Source organism: Pezoporus occidentalis, unplaced genomic scaffold (assembly GCF_034315485.1).
Source record: "Pezoporus occidentalis ecotype Australia unplaced genomic scaffold, CSIRO_AGI_Poc_V1 ctg8, whole genome shotgun sequence".
NCBI lineage: Eukaryota > Metazoa > Chordata > Aves > Psittaciformes > Psittacidae > Pezoporus > Pezoporus occidentalis.
Window position 1 is genome coordinate 12965057 of NW_026916158.1, and position 19020 is coordinate 12984076.

Here is a 19020-nt window from a genome sequence, read left to right on the forward strand (position 1 = left end):
TACACTTTTACCCTAATTTTTAATTCTTTCTTTTCCAATTACATTTTCATCCTGTGGGTGACCTCATTTGTAAGTTCTGTGGTCCCATTTGAGTTGTGATGCCTAATCTCATAATTACTGTACTAGATGTTTGATTTTTTTTTTTTTTTAATGTCAGCACACCTGAGCAAACTGCAGATGTTTAAAAAGCAGATTGAGTAATTAAAGCCCAACTTATTGGACGTTTAGAAAATTGTTATCACTTGTAGATGGTACCAGGTGGGGAAAAAGGCAAATTATTGGGCAAGAAAGGGCTTGTTGGGGAGAGTAATGAGTTAAGAGATGGATAAACAGAAGGCAAGTGATGAAAACAGTGACTGGTAAGAGGCTTGGCAAGAAACAAGCAATACATTGCAGAAAATGTTTCACACAGTGGGATGGACTGGTTGCTCAAGTTTCTATGACTATGTGACCTGTCACCCCAGGTATCATCCAAACCCAGAAAGACCACAGAAAAGAGAGAGAGTGAATATTTTTTTCTTACTTATGAATTTTAAAAGGAACAGGGTTTTTTATATTTAAATATCAAGTAAATGTTATTTGATAATCATCTGTCACTTTGAAGAATTAAAAATGCTTCATGCTTGAGCTGTTGGTGTGTCATCACTTTTTCAAATTATATCAAGTATAAATAAATTATATTACTTACAATAAGATGCAGTTTTTGTTTTGCTGAAAAAGATTAAAATGAAAATTAGAGTGATGATGCTTGAAGACTAAAAATGTGGGATGCATCTTATTCTAGAGCAGGCACTAAAGACTTTAATATAGAAAGTGATAGTGAAGCAGAGCAATGGATGTTAATGCTCCCTTGTATCTGTCTGAGAGAGCTCTAATATAAGAGCACACCCCCTTTTTCTGATTCACAAGTTTGTCACTTAAATATCACATAATAAGCATCAGCTTTTCAATATCCCTCATCCTACTTAACTAGCACACAGCTGTTTTGAAAATCTGTCTATAAGAGTCACAGTAAAGGATCTGGTAACCTGAGCCTTACTGTAGCAGCAGGATGGTAAAGAAATTCAATATTTATGTGTATAAAAATATATACTATATTTTTTTTATATACTGTATTTTTTTTCAGGGCACTATTGGTTAATTCAAGAAATATTCTTAACTTTGGGGTAATAGTTTCCTGATACATGTATACTTGAGGTCATCATTTTGCTTTATGAGGGCTGGAACAGTGGTTGTGTTGTTAAGAGGAGTAAAGGAGTAACTTCTTGTGCAGCTTGAATTTTATTTTTTATTCATTCATTCATTCACTGGTCTCTACCTCAACTTTCTGAACTTGGAGTATTTGTACCTCTAAAACACTTTCAATCAGATTGAAGCTGACTCTGAATCTCACCATCTTGTTGATTAAATAAAATTTGCATCATCTATTGTCTGGTAAATGATTGAGCTGCAATTGTTCTCAAGGGCGTAAAGTAATCCTAGGGATTGGTTGTTGTATAGAAATCAGTCACACCATACTGGCAAATATCTTTCTCCTGGAATGAATTATTTTAAAAAGTATTGTGCTAGCATAAAAACACTCAAAGCAATTAAAAGTTTTGTACCTTACTTTTCCTGTTGCCCAAGTGGTTGCAATAGGTTAAATTTCCCCAGGTTTCTTTGTGAGCCTGGGGAGTTTTGGGTATGGTACTTGTTAGTAGATGCACTTGGCATAAGCAAAAGAAGTGAATGAGTGGAAAGCAAAAAAGGAAGTGAATCTAAGGTGTGATGGTTTTGTCTAGTAGCATTAGTATGATGAAGACATATGGTCTGTCCATTGGTCTCAAAGGAGGCAACTGTGTTTACATCATTCCTAGCAGTAGTTCCAACAGTTTATCCATACTCTTCTTGAAGCCCTTGGTAGTGGTGGCTCCACAATACTCAGGTCATCTGGGTCCATACTTACCTGGTCTCAGCAGCAGGGTTTGTTCCCTAAGGTTTAACATGTTTCTTTTTTTACTGCTGCTGCAATTACTGACTAATCTTTCTGCCCTGGCAGAGAGAACAGACTGTCCTTTTTGTCTGCAGCAGCTTCAAATGCATTTGAAGGCCATCTTCTGTATCTGTGTTCTCTCTTGAAAGGCAACCACAATTCTACCTTCCCACATGTTTTCCAGATCTCTGATTATATTAGGAGTCTGGTATCAATAATCATCACCTTCTTGTGTTCATGCATTGAATTTCAGGGCTAAGGAAAGCCATACACTCAGTTTTGCTTTCTTGTTCAGGGTGATGCAGTCTCGTGGAATGTTATTTTTGGAAACCACAGCTACTACTGCAGAGTTGCATCATCGAACAGAGTGACAAATGATATGTGGGGAAAAGCAAAGGAAGAATGTCCTGTTGGTGTAGAGAAAATCACCTTTTATGCATGGGCAACTGCAGTGTCTTCCCTCCTGCTTTTTGGCTTGTAAGCAGCAAAACAATAGAAGTCTGTCAGTGGCTCTAAGCACAGTAGCTCAGATATTTTGATAAGCAGATTTTTGCCTTGGCTAAGTAACAGCTACATCCTTAGCATTAAAATCCTTAGCATTAAAATCAACGGGAGGTGATTTCAATGGCAGCGGAGTAGAGGGATGGGGCCCTAGCACTGCAGTTATAATCGTGGGGCTGCTGTATTGTAGCTACAATGGGCCATTCTGGTTGAGCACTCTCCAGGCCCTGTGCAAGCACAGTGTGGTGAACAACCTGCTGTGAAGGACTTAGACCCTAAGGAGGACAGGACAGACTACAGTATAAAGGTAAGAGTGATGCTGAACCAAGTAGTGTGCCATGTCCTGATTATTGAAGAAGCAGACAAAAGTTACTGCTCTTTGCAACCCCTTAGCTGCCCGAGTAGTTTCCTGCTCAGATCACCAGCCTCCCTGTGTGTGTGATTGCTTCCAGTTCCACTTCTGCCTGCATGAAACTAGTTAATAAAAATGTTTTAGTTAGTAGCTTTCGCTAAACCAGAATCTTTCACCAAAGTCAGGCACAGAGGAACTGTGAGAGGGGAGCAGAGTGCTGGTTCCTAGGGCTGCAGGCTGGCCACAGCACCACAACCACTCTGAATAACGTAATCTGACCCACTGAAGTGCAGAGCAAAGCCCAGCTTGCTTATTCCAGTGCTCTTTTACTAATTGATGCAGTATTAACATGAGGGTAGAACTCCTTCCTGTACATTATAAAAAAAAAACCAACAAACCAACCCTCTCATACCCCCACATGCCTCTCTCTGGTTTAATTTCTTTCTATAAAACCCTCTGCTGTAAAATGAGTGTGGCAGATGTCTACTCTTCTGCAAAAAGATTATGTTTTGAAGCCGCACAGTAGCCTCGCTTTTCACGGCATGGCATTAATGATGTGGACTAAGCTTTGGGAATTGTATTTAAAAAAGTACTCCAAATGGAAGTGGGTTATTCAATGCCTAGAGCACACCTGTATTTTTAATAGCTAACACATGTGTGTACAGGCATACAGAGATTTCTTTTCAATTCTTATTTTTCCTAGGTGTGAGTATATGTAGGCTGATAATTTCTTTTTTTTCTCTCCAGTTTGAAATAACCAGAACAAGATTTTTGATACATGCAAGCAGTATCCAGTGGTGTGGTTCCTTGGTTGCTTGCTGCAGGGATCTCCCTGCAGTAGGAAGTGCATGTCTTTCACTCAGAGTGAAACTGTGGGCCAAGCAGCCAGGGCTGACTGGTACAGTCTTTTGTCAGAGACAAGGTGTTAAGAGCAGCAACGTAGTGCCACCAACATCATCTTCACAAATCCTGCACGTTTGTAGAATTTGGCCGGGATGTTTTCCAGGAAGCTAGGGACCAGGTTAGGAAAGCTAAGGCCCAGTTAGAATTAAAATGGGCTAGGGATGTGAAAGATGACAGGAAGGGATTCTGTAGGTACATTGAGAATAAAAGACAGGCTGGAAACAAAGTGGGCCCTCTCTGGAAGCTATCAGAACTGGCTACCCTGGATTTGGAGAAGGCTGAGGTTCTTAATGACATCTTTGCCTCAGTCTTCACTGGCAAATGCTCCGACCACACCAACCAAGTCTTGGAAGACAGGTGCAGGGACTGTGAGAATGAAGACCCTAGGCCCACTGTAGGAGAGGATCTAGTCTGAGACCATCTTAAGAACCTGAATGTGCATAAGACCATGGGACCTGATGAAATCCATCCATGGGTCCTGAAGGAGCTGGCAAATGAAGATTCTAAGCCGCCGTCCATCATATTTGTAAAAACGTTCAGTCAGGTGAAGTTCCCGACGACTGGAAAAGGGGAAAAATAACCCCATTTTCAAGAAGGGGAAAATGGATAACCCGGGGAATTACAGACCAGTCAGTCTCACCTCTGTGCCTGGCAAAATCTTGCAGCAGATTCTCCTGGAAGGCATGCTAAGGCACATGAAAAACAACAAGGTGCTTGGTGACAGCCAGCATGGCTTCACTAAGGGGAAATCCTGCCTGACCAATTTGGTGGCCTTCTATGATGGGGCTACGGAACTGATGGCCAGGGGTAGAGCAGTTGATGTCATCTACCTGGACTTGTGCAAAGCGTTCAACACTGTCCCACACGACATCCTTGTCTCTAAATTGGAGAGACATCAATTTGATGGATGAACCACTCGGTGGATAAAGAACTGGCTGGATGGCCGCATGCAAAGAGTTGTGGTCAATGGCTCAATGTCCAGTTGAAGACCAGTAACGAGTGGTGTCCCTCAGGGATTGGTATTGGGACCAGTCGCTGACATGAACAGTGGGATTGAGTGTGCCCTCAGCAAGTTTGCCAATGGCACCAAGCTGTGGGGTTCAGTTGATATGCTGGAGGGAAGGAATGCCATCCAGAGGGACCTTGACAAGCTTGTGTGGTGGGCAGATGCCAATCTCATGAAGTTTAACCATGACAAATGCAAGATCCTACACCTGGGTCAGAGCAATCCCAGGCACAGCTACAGGTTGGGCAGAGAAGAGATTCAGAGCAGCCCTGCTGAGAAGGACTTGGGGGTGCTGGTCAGTGAGAAACTGAACATGAGGTGACAGTGCGCACTCACAGCTCAGAAAGCCAACCGTGTCCTGGGCTGCATCAAAAGGAGCGTCACCAGCAGGTTGAAGGAGGTGATCCTGCCCCTCTACTCTGCTCTTGTGAGACCTCATCTGGAGTATTGTGTGCAGTTCTGGTGTCCTCAGCGTAAAAAAAACCATGGAACTGTTGGAACACGTTTAGAGGAGGGCCACAAGGATGATCAGGGGACTGGAGCACCTCCCATATGAAGACAAGCTGAGAAAGTTGGGGCTGTTCAGCCTGGAGAAGAGAAAGCTGCATGGAGACCTCATAGCAGCCTTCCAGTATCTGAAGGGATCCTATAGGGATGCTGGGGAGGGACTCTTCATTAGGGACTGTAGTGACAGGACAAGGGGTAACAGGTTAATACTTAGAATCATAGAATCATAGAATAGTTAGGGTTGGAAAGGACCTTAAGATCATCCAGTTCCAACCCCCCTGCCATGGGCAGGAGCACCTCACAATAAACCATGTCACCCAAGGCTCTGCCCAGCCTGACCTTGGAACACTGCCAGGGATGGAGCATTCACAGCTTCCTTGGGCAACCCATTCCAGTGCCTCACCACCCTCACGGTAAAGAACTTCTTCCTTATATCCAGTCTAAACTTCCCCTGTTTAAGTTTTAATCCGTTACTCCTTGTCCTGTCACTACAGTCCCTAATGAAGAGTCCCTCCCCCGGGTATACTTAAACAGGGGAAGTTTAGACTGGATATAAGGAGGAAGTTCTTTACTGAGAGGGTGCTGAGGCACTGGAATGGGTTGCCCAAGAAAATTGTGAATGCTCCATCCCTGGCAGTGTTCAAGACCAGGTTGGACGAGGCCTTGGGTGACATGGTTTAGTGTGTGGTGTCCCTGCCCATGGCAGTGTGATTGGAACTTGTTCTTAAGGGCCTTTCCAACCCTAACTATTCTATGATTCTATGATTTTTTCCCTCAAGTATTTCCTCCCCCTCTGGCTATGATTTCAGCCTTAGGTGGTGAAACCCTAATATTTTCAAGCAACTTTTGGAATTAAACACTTTCCAAGCAAATGATAGCAATGGATCAACTACTTGAATTGGAAAAATTTTGCAATCCTTGGACTCAGCTTGCAGGGTTTCTCTAACTTCTACTTCTCTCCATTTGACAAGTATGTTTCCTTATTGTGATTCTGAGGATTCTGTGGTGTGCTTTATTTTGCTCTTAGAGAAGTTGTTGCTTTTTCACACTGTTGAGACAATGAGCTTCAGAGGTGGATGAAGTTGTCTCTTAAGTCAGGTAACATATCCTTTCTGAAGGTGCTTTGGGGTCCCTGAAGCCAGAAGCAGCCCAGGAGAGCTGGATCACCAGGTCTGCTAAAGTGAACTTGAGGGACTTTTTTGACCTTTATCTGGACAAAGAGAAAACAAAGCACGAATCCCAAATTGAAAAAAATATGGTTGAAAAGTGAACTTAAAACTTTGGTTTCCAGTGGTATAAAATGCAAAAAACTTTCTGTTGAATTCTTCTCATAACTGAGAATCCCGTTATGTATACCAGTGTGCTTCAGGAATGGTGTTTTTTTCTGTATTTATCCTAACTAAGAGCCAGAGGAGAGAGATACAGTCAGTTCATAACTGCTTGATACAAATGTGTCCTGTGTAAGAGAAAAATAAATGTAATGAACTCACAGACAATGCAATTTCTCTTTAAATCCATTCATTTGTATGAAATGGAGGAAAGCCAAGTTTTCTTCATGCTGTAGTTTCTTTGTGATTCTGCAGGAATTTACCTAATTTTCATATGGACTAGATGACATGAAAATTAAAACCATGGTTTCTTATGTATTGGTTTTGTTTGTATTTCTGGGGCAATATTTTAATGCCCAGTAAAACATTCTTTTTCTGAATGCTGATTTAGCATTTACAGGTGCTGTGGTGGACCTTGTTGATAGTGCCTCTGTAGATAAATTTCTGACTTTTACTGTTCACGTTTTTTTTTAAACCTGACTTAGGCAGGAGGTGAGACAGCCCTAAAATGTGAATCCTGAGCTGCACAGTTTAATACATTAGTAACAGATTACACCACCTTGTGCCAAAAAAAAAAGGAAAAAAAAAGTATTTATTCTACTTTTGTTTAACATAAACTGAAATTAGTCCAGGAAACCTCTAATGAATAATGTAACTGAATAATAGTATTAGTGAATATTTTAAACCACTTTGCATTTTGTAGAATCCAGTGTTCTGCAAGTATTCAGTATTATGTTGGTGTAAGATTGGGGAATGTAGTCCCATATGTCAATGGAGCTGGCTAAAGCCATACAGCAGTGCTATATTCCACAAGTGGAAGAGACAGTTATTGGCTCCATAGTTTTTGTGTGTTGCATAAACTTTCAGTAATGTTTTCCCTGCAATGAACATTTCTGGAGATACCAAGGAAATATATAAAGTAAATGAAGCTCTAACATTTGAATAAAGATAATTATGACTAACTGATTAACTGTGTGCGGTGTATAACATATGGTGACAGAGTTGTTTGTTTTATCATCATTTTTACATACTGGATTGTTTATCTGCAGAAAACAGGCTGTGTTACTGCTGGTTCTGCTGGTAAGTCCATTTTAACAGCAGAGGCCTAAGGGTGACCTGGTAACTTTTTAGAAAATTTTTATGCAAGTCATCATTTTACCTCTACAAAGCCAAATAGTCTGAAGTGCTTTTATAATACAGTGTTTGGGATAGAAGTTATTAAAGGTGGTCAGCAGCTCCCTTTGGAGAAATTGCTTTCAGTAGGCTCTAAAACCTTTGGTGGGAAAAAGTTAGCATTTGCATGCCCTGTGCTATTGCCTTCATTTGAATGAGATGGTCTTGTTTGTAAGAGAGCTGCTACACTCTGTTCTTGCCAAGCTGAGTTCTAGGTAACCCAGGAAGACTTCCCAGGAAGCTGAGAGTGTGTTTCTTTGTTGCAGGGTATTACCAAAGGGAATCCAAGGCCCTTTGACTAAAAAATGTAAGCTGACCTGCAGTATGCAAGTGCAGGGGGTCAACCATTTGATGTGGGATATATCTTCAGGCCATTCGAGTAGCTTCATAGCTAAGTCTCAAAATGCAACTTCCTGCAGTTGTGACCCATGGACCTTTCAAGTACAGTGGAAGACTTGATAGATCAATCATGCAGTTTCCAGGACTCTCAAGCATCATTTGCTTCTCAGCTGATTTTCTGGTAGTTGAACCAGGACAATCATCCAACATTTTTCTTGTGAAATAGAGTGTGTTTTATTAAAATCATATTTTGTAAAAATTTAATAAAGCAGCTCAAACTTTTTCAAGGCTAGACAATACTTTGAAAACTGCTTCCAAATCCCTGGCCTCAATATATGAATACTAATTGTATCTTATCTACTGTGGGTTATTGAAATCCCAACCAGTAGGAAAGCTAATCTGACATCTCCATTCACATACACCTTCTTTTGAGCCTCTTTACAATTCAGTCAGTGTTATCAATGATTAAATATCCCAGTGCCTACAGTTTTAACCTTTCTTTTTTTTTTTTTTTTTTTAAATCCCTTAACTTTTCTTTTTGGTTGTTACTTTCAGTTAGTGAACAGCTCATTTTTGAGTAAAGACATTGTGAAATTCACTTAAAATGATTGTTTGAAGATTTTATTAAAAAAAAAAAATCTCTATAGACAGGCTCTGTCCTTCATTACAACAATAGAAATCCTCATTGTCTTCAGCAGTATCACTCCAAATTTGCAGGAAGGTTAGAATCAAAACTAAAAGATGAAAAATAAATTTGAATGTGTGAGCCATCAACTGAGAACAGGACAGGTGTTTGTTTTTATTGTGAATAATTTTGCTCACAGCTAACATATAATTACTGAGACCATACTTAGGTAGGTGTGTGCAAACCTTGGCGAGATCAAAGCAGATGGACCCAGGTCACTGAAATTAGAATTAGATCCTATTAGTAAAATAATGGTTAAAACTATATGTATTTTGTTGTATTTTCCAGAGCTTGCATTTCATTAGTTTTGTGCAAGTTATTCCTGAATTGAGTAGTTCTTGTCTAATTTCACTGTTTATGTTCACCTTTAAATACAATTTAAAGTATAAGTGCAAACCAAAATTGCCCAAGCCACTCTCCATTTTATACTCAAATCAGAGATCCAGGCCTAGGACAATATCAAAGTATGTGCTAATATGATTGAAAAAAGTACTACAGTCCTTGGACCCTTGACCAACTGGTGTTTCCTTTGCAATGCAAAATGCAGCCAGGTATATATTTTCTGTTTATGTGAATTTTCTGGACTTTTTGTGCAACCTTGATTAATTTACTTATTTTCAAGCACCCCTATTTTTATAACATGACAGCAAAGAGAGGAATTAAATTGAAGAGAGACGTTTTTGCTGAGACGTTTCAAAGGAACAGATACTTGACTCCTGCATAGGAAAGCAAGGTTTTCTGTTCCTTTGTGATGACTCACTATGTGTCAGATAATGGAATCCTATTAGTGCCGCCACAGGAGTATTAAGAAGGTTTCAGTGTTTTAGTGGAGAGAGGAAAAAATGAGGGCAAAGAGAATTTTGCTTAAAGAAAAATCAACTTTTGAGAAACACTAGATGAGGCCTTTGTTTCCATAAAGTTAACAGAGAAGATGAAGGCTGGCAAGTAGTTGAATTTGGACACCGTCCCCTGTGTGCGTACAGACTGCTTGGAACTTGGAAGAACCTTGCTGTGAGTAATTTGAAATGCGTTAACCCACAGCAGTCCTGCTAATCTATAGGGATTTTGTTTGTTTGTTTGTTTTTTAGTATTTTCATTTCTTAACCAAAAAGCATCAAAGTCTGGGCATCAGCCCAGTGTTTTAAGCTGAAAGAGTTTGCTTTATCTTTTATCAGATACAACGCTGCTCTGTTTCTGCAGGACTTCTCTCTTATATCTGCATGAGACTTGAGTCAGATTTTTACCTGTGTGGAGCCTGCAGTGGGTGCACAGTCAATATATTCAGCTGTGGGTATTTTTCTCTCTGTGTTTATAGAAAAATTTATTGTTTTTCTTCAAGTCATAACTTCTGGAGTCATGCATTAACATGATAGTTAATGAAAGTAGTAAATTTTTCACCTTTGTAGTTTCCAAGTGGACATTAACTTTTAATGAATCAGTCATGCCACAGGACTACTTGTTTTGTAGATCTTGAGTAGTAAGAAAGTTTTGTAGACTTTGTAACTTTTGATCAGCCTAGGTCATGATATTTCAATATCAAGGCAACTGGTTCTGTACAAAACAAACTGGTAACCTAGAGCCTTGGTATAGAGTGTTGTACATCCATGTACCTGTGGCAGTGGGTGAATAGGATCTAAATTGTTGAGAACAAGATCTAGATTTGCATTTCTGTATCTGATACATGTACATACTGATGTATGTACATACTTTTAAACTGCAGTGTACCATATATATTTGCATTTTACATGTCTAAGAAGCACACAGGCTTCAGCAGCCAGGTCTGAACTCAGAATTCCTAATAAGTTGGATAGGAGATGAATGCACAGTGCTCTTTCTTATCTTTTTATTCTGCCCCCCCCCCCCCCCCCCCTTCATTTATTACTGTATGTTTTGCTTTTTGTTTAAATATAATGATCACAGCACTGATTACCGGGCCAGGGCTCAGTGAAATGTTTTTAAGCATCCCAGGACAATAAGGAAAAAAATACATTTCTTTTAAAACTAGTAACAATTTACAACAATTTTGTAAACTGGTGATTTGAAAATGGCTGATCACTGCAAAATATGAAAATTAAGATTGTTCTGCACCCCTCTCCCCCAAAAGGTATAGGAATTTTGCATTTAATTGTGATTTGAGATGTTCAAAAGTGTGCGATTCAGACATTAGCTAGAGACATCACTGGAAGCCGATCTGACATGTTTCGTTACAGCTATTGAACTATTGCAAGCATGCTATTATGCTGTAATGAAAGGGGTCTTCTCCTTCTCTTTTCAACTTGCAGATCTGGGAGAGATACCATATGTCATTAGTTCCTGGCACAGATTCTGGGAAAAGGAGTTCTCCAAAGTGCTGTAATATATGCAAGGCCTTTCCCTTGAAAAAGACAAAGGAAATACATTTTCGTCCAGCTGAACCTTAATCTTTTACTAAAGTATATAATGGTTACAGATCACTTAAAATATAATTTCAATCACAATGCACTTTTCGGAGAATGATCCAGCTTAAGTTCCTGTTGACCGGAGAGGACAGGACTTGGCCCTATGTGATCTGTGTAAGCAAGTAACACAAATGCTATTCATTATCTTACATGTGTAATATTCCCTACTGAGTACCTCTAGTCCAGGGACGTCTAGATGTGGGAAACACCTGTACAGAATCTTAGAAATTAAGCTCTCTGGATCTGCGGCTCTGCTGGAGCTTCATTCATCATTGTTCTATGTGGGGGAAAAGAGCTGTGCTTGTGAAAGTAACAAGTGAATCACAGTGGTGGTGTACTGGGCATCTGAGACTGGGGTCTGCCTTCCTTTAACCTTGCTGGCATTTCTACACTTGCTCCAACTTGCCAGGGTAAAGCCTTCAGTAATGTAAGTAAAGCAAGCGTTAAAGTCTCTGATCTTCTTGAGAAATCATTCAAACACCTGATATTATAAAGTTGATTTAAAATTTATTTAATTGGTGAAGTATGCATGAAATAGATTAAACACCCCGGCAGTCAGTACCTAGAACTTAAAAAAAAAAAAAAAAAAAAGCAGATATCATATTGACGATATGAATTTATTTCTTTTCTGTTCAGTTCTCTGCTACAAAATTAACTTCTGCAGGAAATACGTATAGCAGTAACTTTCTGTTGATAAGGATCTATGATATGTTAATCTGTATTCAAGATTTTGGGTGAAAGTGCCTTTCAAAACTTTTGGCAGCTTCTCTCACCTCCAGATGCCACTGAAACACCTACTTACCTAGCTAGAGAATGAGTAACATCTGCAAATGCATCAGGTAGATTCAGCTGAGCAGGGATGCCTCCCAAAGAAACATCACGTCGTTTCAGCCAGTCGAAACCCAGCCAATCCAGATGGAACTTTGAAAAGTAACATAGAAAACCTTGAAATCTTAACAGATAATGAGATAAAAAGAGATGAGTTTGTGGCCATAGCCAATGAAATTTTATGTTGAGCTTGCTGGAAATGCTATTTTTGTTTCTGATGGGCAGCAGTTTCAGAAATGGGCAAATGCTGAGTTCTTCATGCATGCTCTCTATTAGAAGAAAAAATCACCACTTCTGTAAATTCACAGCCTTTTAGGTTTTTGCTTTTTAGATTTTGGCTGTTTTTTTTTGTTTTTTTTTTGGGGGGGGGGGCGGGGGTGTGGGAGGGAGGAGGTGGGGGTTGGTTTTGTTGTTTTGTTTTGGTTTTGTTTTTTGTCTAGAAGTAAAGCAGGATAGGGAGCAGCAGGGTACTTAGTGCTCTCTATGAATCTGTTTGCAAGCCTTTTAGTATCAATAGTAGAGTTCCTGTTAATGTCAGTGGACTTTGGATCAGGCCCTTGATATAAAACCAGCCCAAAATCTGGAGGAAAGGACCATTTTTTTCTGGTATTGCCTTCTGTGAGTATGGCCAATAGTGTGATTCTTAGGGAAGCCACATGCTGGAAGCCAAGACTTTAAAGAATTCCTGAGATGCAGGTTGCTACTGATCCAGCACATCATTAATACTTGATAGGCCTTTCTTCACATTAATTTGTTTAATCACTGTTGGAGTCAACTTATGTTTTGGCTTCAAGAGCATACTGTAGCACTGCCTTGCACAGCTGAGTCCTGCATATTGATGCATTTTACATAACAGCCTGCTTCACAGAGGTCTGTATGGGTTCCAAAATCATATGAAAAGGTAAGGGCAGTTCACAGGCCACATGCAGAAATGTGGATGGGATTAGTTCAAGATGAATAAACACTGAAATAATGGTGAGTTTCTCACGGTCAGGATCACCAATCACCATCTAAAAAAAAAATTAAGGAATGATTTAAAGTATTTGCAAGGCAAAACCTGAATTCATTATTTGGCCATGGTAGCCCAGGATGGGTACAGGACCACAGTGTTCATTCTCATCTTTCTTTGGGGACTGGCTACTTTGAATGTTAGGGCTTTTTAGTTTTTGATTATTTTTTTTTTTATTTTTTTACTTGCTTTTTAAGAGAGAAGAAAAAGAAGGTAAAATAGGGGCAGGCATTTTATTATTTATAGCTACACTTTTGGTTAACAATGTGTCATTTAGGTGTCAATTTTCAGATACACATTTTCAGAAACATTGGAAAATTCAGCACTGTGGTACTGTATCATGGGGATTTGTTTGACTTGTGTTAGGATAAGAGGGAGTGCCTCTATTTGTATTAGCTGGAGGAGGATTGTGAGCTATTATCTTACTTTGTTATCTGAGCTAGGAGTGTACAAGGAAGTTTCTTCTACTAGTGGTTGAGCCGCTCTTCAGATAAAGCCTTCCACAGGATCCCTGTAGCCCTAATTAATCAGCTGTTAAAACAGTAGTTGATAGACAGGCTTGCTTTAAGTTTGAATTGCCTACGATCAGAGGTAACAGGTGAGTCCCATTTGGCAGCAGGATATAAAAGAAGACGAGTGATCTGTTATCAAAAAGAATATGGCACTCAAAAATTGAAATTTGCAGAAGGAACCAATAAAACAGAGAATATTTTTTACTTTGAGTAATCAAAATACCTTCACTTTGGTGATTGTTTTAGACAGGTCTGAATTCAATTTGTAAATCTTTGTACTAAGAGCCTGAATTTGCCCAGTAAATTTAGGCTTCTGGAGAACACTTGCTACCACAGTAATTATTGCTAAAATCATTGCAGGTAACGTTAACAAGGTGCTATAGCAACTCCTGCTCCCACAGGACAGGCTTGTGGCTAGCACACCCAGCCAGCATGTGGGGGGCTGTAGGTTAAATTGCTGTGTTTCAAGTCAGGAATTTAACGTGCATTTCTCTTTTTGTGTCAGTGCCCTAAATCTCGGGCTGTGGAGTAAATTCTTTCCTTACTCAGTTCGTATTTAATAAATTATGCAGAATAGTACAGCACCGGTGGAGTGTGGAGAATATTATACCCCAGTAGGTGGGTCACCTACCTGGGTGCTATGGCAGGCCTAGGCTTGAGTTCATCTCTCCTTGGTTTAGAGCCACAAAGAATGGCCTTTTCTTTCCTCACATTCAGCATTAGAAGTCAGAGAGATTAGAGGGATAATGGCAGACTTTTTGGGCAGTAGGTACCTGTTTTATTTTAAAACATTATTTCATTCTTGGCTTATTTGTATCACACCAACCAACAGAGGCATCTCTCGGGACACTACTAGTTGTTGCACGAATAGTGATAAAAACTGTCAGTCTAGTTCAATTTACATTTTAAATTCTGTGGATGTAGAAGAGGGTACCTGCTTCAGAGAGGCATGCAGAGGGCCTAAAAGAAATGGATTTATCTGTAAACAACCAAACATCTTTCATGGTTTTTAACCTGGGCATCGTTTCATATAACCATGTTCACAAACGGGACAGAATTCCCTCTAAAACAGAGATACAATTTTTTATTTTGGCCTTTCTCTATGCAGGTGAATATTTTTCTGTTGACACCATTGTTTAGTCTTAAGACTGAAGCTTATCAGTGCTTCAGGATTGAAATTACCACTGGCTTCACATAGATGAAAGCAAGTTAATCACCGGTTATGTAATAGTCCCAAACAGGGCAGCAGCATGGCCAGTAGCCTTTTCTTGAGATCAAAACCCTAGTATTTTTTAAAAATGTGATACAGACCTCAGTAGGTCTCATAATTCTCACTGTATGTCTCTGTAACTATAATCAGTGTGTGTACACTTTTTCTCCCTAGGGTGCCTTTGTCACTGGGACAGAGTTCTGTTTTCCACATTCACAATAGACAGACATTGTCTTTCTTTTGCTTTCCATATTCTGTCTTACATCATGGTCCCTCTAGTTCTTGGTCCTTATCTCTGCTACAAACTACATCCTCCTTATACTTTAGTACTTGTTACTGCTTTGCATTTTTCTGGGGCCTGTTCAGCTGTCCTTGTCATCTGGAGGCATGTTTCTCTAGGGTAATACTTCTTTCCTCTGTAAGTCTTTCTTGTAAGCTCTGAAGACATATGCTGCTCATAAACCACTGACAGTTTAGTTTAACCCCAGCTGACTACTAAGCTCCGCACAGTTGCTAGCTCACTCACCGCCAGTGGGATGGTAAAGAGAATGGGAAGTGTGAAAATGAGGAAACTCATGGGTTAAGATAGACAGTTTAATAGGTAAAGCAAAAGCCATGCACACAAGCAGAGCAAACCAAGGAATGAATTTACACTTCCCATGGAAAGGCAGGTGTTTAGTCGTGTCCAGGAAACCAGGGCTCCATCACGTGGAATGATTACTTGGGAAGACAAATGCCATAACTCTAAACATAGAACCATAGAATCAGCTAGGTTGGAAAAGGCCTTTAAGATCATCAAGTCCAACCATTACCCCTCTTCCTTCTTTTTTACCCCAGCTTTATATGCTCAGCATGACATCACATGGCGTGGAATATCCCTTGGGTCAGTCAGGGTCAGCTGTCCTGGCTGTCCCCCCTCCCAGTTTCTTGTGCCCCCCATTCTACTTTCTGGTGGGATGGGGTAAGAAACAGAAAAGGCCTTGACTCTGTGTGAGCACTGCTCAGCAGTAACTAAAACATCCTGAAATTGTTCACCCTGTTTCCAGCACAAATCCAAAAATTAGCCCCATACTAGCTACTGTGAAGAAAATTAACTCTGCCTGAGCCAAACCCAGCACAACCACTCACTATATAGGACATCATATAGGTCTGCATGATTGCATGTGCACCCCGCTGCTTTCAGCTCCGAGTGTAAAATTTGTGCTCTTTTTTCATGGGTAAGCCACATCCCCTCTGCATAGTCTTATTCTGTTTGGGCTGGTGCTTCTCACCAAATAGCTCTATCTGATCTTCCAGTGTTTTAGATGTTATTTTTGACACCTCAGTTTGACTTGCTCCTAATTTTTTCTTTACTGATTAAATGGTAAGGGCAAAAAGAGATTCTAACTTTCTGTTTTCTCTTTCATCCCTCAATGTTCATCTCTCTGTACTGATTCAAGTCTCAGTTCTGCTATGCCCTCTGCTTTACTTCTGAAAATCCAGAACTTCTGAAAATCCTGGTAACTCCTTTTGATGCAGTCTGTTGTGCTCTGTTTCAAGGTGCTGCTTGGCCCTTCAGATAATTATGCTTCTTTTCTTGTGGTGTCTCTTTTAGGTCAGCTGCTTCCTGCATGTATCGTCTACCACCTGGTGGGTAATAATATGAGAATACTTCATGTTTCTAAAATTAATCTCTCTTGTTTATTCCGAAAACTCTTTACAGAGCTGTTGTAATTAATTTACTGCTGCTGTACTAGCTGTGTGCATGTATACTAGCTCCCCAGTGTACTGGCCAGTAGCAATCCAAGTTCCACACAGATTGCTACCCAGGGAGTCCACAGCTGCTCAGCACCAGACCAGCAGGGCATGCAGCCATTTAGGAGGTCTTCTCATCAGTTCAATATGCATTGCTCCCAGGTACCGTTGATCAGATTTTCAATAGCACTCCTTTGCCAGGGATTCTGTTGGAAGTAGAGCAGTGACTACAAATGTCATCCTGCCTTAGGACACAGCAAAGAGCATAAGGGATGCAAACCTCACACCTGTGAGTCCACAGGTGTGTGATGTGATGTCCCCATTCCTCCCAAACCTTCAGAGCAGATTTAGCTAGTGATGTCAAAAAAGTCACTCAGGGGACCCATACTTTGCTTCCATTTTAGTTGTATATCATGGAATGAAACAGTAACACTTGGAAGTGTAATGTAATGGTTAAATGTACATTTAACCTTTAACTAAACATGTACACACGTATGCATGTATGTGTGCACACAGAGGCTATATTAAAGGCACATTAGAAGAAACATTTCTGAGGGATTTAGCTGTATGAATTCCATTAACAATAATGGTAGCAGTTCCCCTAAATCCTCATGTATCTTGTTAAAATATACCTATTAGTCACAGTCTGAAGCCTGCAAACACCAGCAGTTTCCAAGTTAAACTGAAACTTCATCATTAACATATCCTATTATGCCTAGGTAATACAACACCCTTTAACTTTTCAAATTCAAAGACATCTTTTCTCAATTGAACTTAAAATAAATTTTGTCTTGTTAATACAATAGGTTCTGCTATAGTTAGCCTGCTCTGTAACTCTTGATCATGTTGTAAATGTTTTCTCTCTCAACCAATACCATCTATGAAGGGACAGTGTTACCAGACTATCTCTGAAACCCTTAAGAAAAATAGAATGTAAAATATAATATGCTTTCTCTAGTAGTAGATCATAACATTGAAGTATGGCAGTGATGAACTGTCAGGTACTGGATTATTGGTTTTGGATTTTTTAAAATAAAGACTGAAAGCTTGATGTGTAATGCCCAAGTCATTCTAGTGGTATGAATGCCTGAAGAAACCAGAGTAAACTCATTTAGCAATGTCATTATGACAGAAAGAGACCTTAAAATGAGCACCCCATTTTTCACTAGTTTAGTTATGCTCATTCTAGACATGAGATGAGGTTGTATTTGTGTGTGATGATAAAGGTCTGTATTACAGGTAGTGTAGTGTGGCATAGGGAGGATAAGGCTAGGAGTAAATGAGCAGGCTTAACTGCTGCCTGTTGAGTTGCCTTTCCTGGCTATTCCTGAGTTACTGGAGAGTGTAAATTTAAAGGTAGGTTAGCATACATGGAGGTCTGTACTAATGCTGTTGTCTTGTTTCTGATACATGAGCTAAGTCATTGTTGGCTCAGATAACTCTACACTGTAGATATAATAGAAACCAATGCTTTTATAGTTTTGATAATGGCATAAAATTTTCAGCTTTTTGATAGGAAGCTGAAATAAGGAGTACCAGCAAAAGCAGGATCCACAGTGATATACTGGTACAATATCCGGAACATAGACCTGCATCAAAGATAATTTCCTCCCAGTTTAACAGCAGAGATAAAAGTGTTATGGTGAAAGTGAATATCAGATGCAGTAAGTCCTGCTCTTTTTTTAATGGAACACAGCAGAAAAACAGACATCTGCGCAACCCTACTGCTGTTGCTTTCATTTTCCTCGCAGTAGAAACGGCGCTTCACCTTTGGCTTGGAATCAGTGGATGAAAATACCCTCCCATACAAGAAAAAATGTCTGTAATTACACTGTATGTGTATATTTATATCTCCCTTCCCTCCCCCAGTGTAGAGGGGAAGGAAAATATTAATATATTGCAAATATTTTTTTTCCTGCCTCTAGGTCCCTAAATGGTCCTTGTTAACCTGTGACCAGTACACCTGCTCTCAACAAAATGCACTCTCTGCTAGACCTAGCATATGAGTTTTTTTCGGTCAGGAGGAGTTCTGGTAGGGCTTCCTCCAGCAGCTTAACCATTAACAGTAAGCAGTGCAATGAGTCATCTGTACTTTAATTAGAGCTGCAGTGAGCTCAAGCTTGAGATATTTTTTCCACGTGCAGAGCTCAACATCTGAAACCAGCAACACTCTCCTGGCACTAGCTGTGCAGGGATTTCTGTAAAGCAACATTATTAGGTGGTTTGGATACAAACAGTAGAACAAAATCAACGCAACTTACAGATTTGCAGGGGCAAGTTAGCATAATTCCAGTTGGTTTAGAAAGGCTGGAGATGTTCTACTTGCTCTGTTTTTGGTTTCCCCTCTCCCATCCCACCTGTGAAAGAGAAGCCCAAATAATGAGTGAGACAGTGCTGGATAAAGAGGAAATGAATATTTAGATTTGAAGGTTGTTTGTTTTACATGTATTTAACTGATTACATTTTAGATACTCTTAACAAGCTTAATATGGAGTTTTCAAGCCACAAACCAACTGGAAAAAT

General features: G+C 39.9%; 1 long non-coding RNA gene across 1 annotated transcript in view; it reads left to right on the plus strand.

Moving 5' to 3' along the window:
* LOC134155784 (uncharacterized) overlaps positions 1 to 8805 on the plus strand; it is an 87916-nt gene extending 79111 nt beyond the window's left edge. The window contains exon 3 of the long non-coding RNA XR_009961724.1: positions 8009 to 8805. This is a non-coding gene — a long non-coding RNA (uncharacterized LOC134155784). The remainder of the gene's footprint in view (positions 1 to 8008) is intronic.
* Positions 8806 to 19020: the final 10215 nt, after the last annotated feature.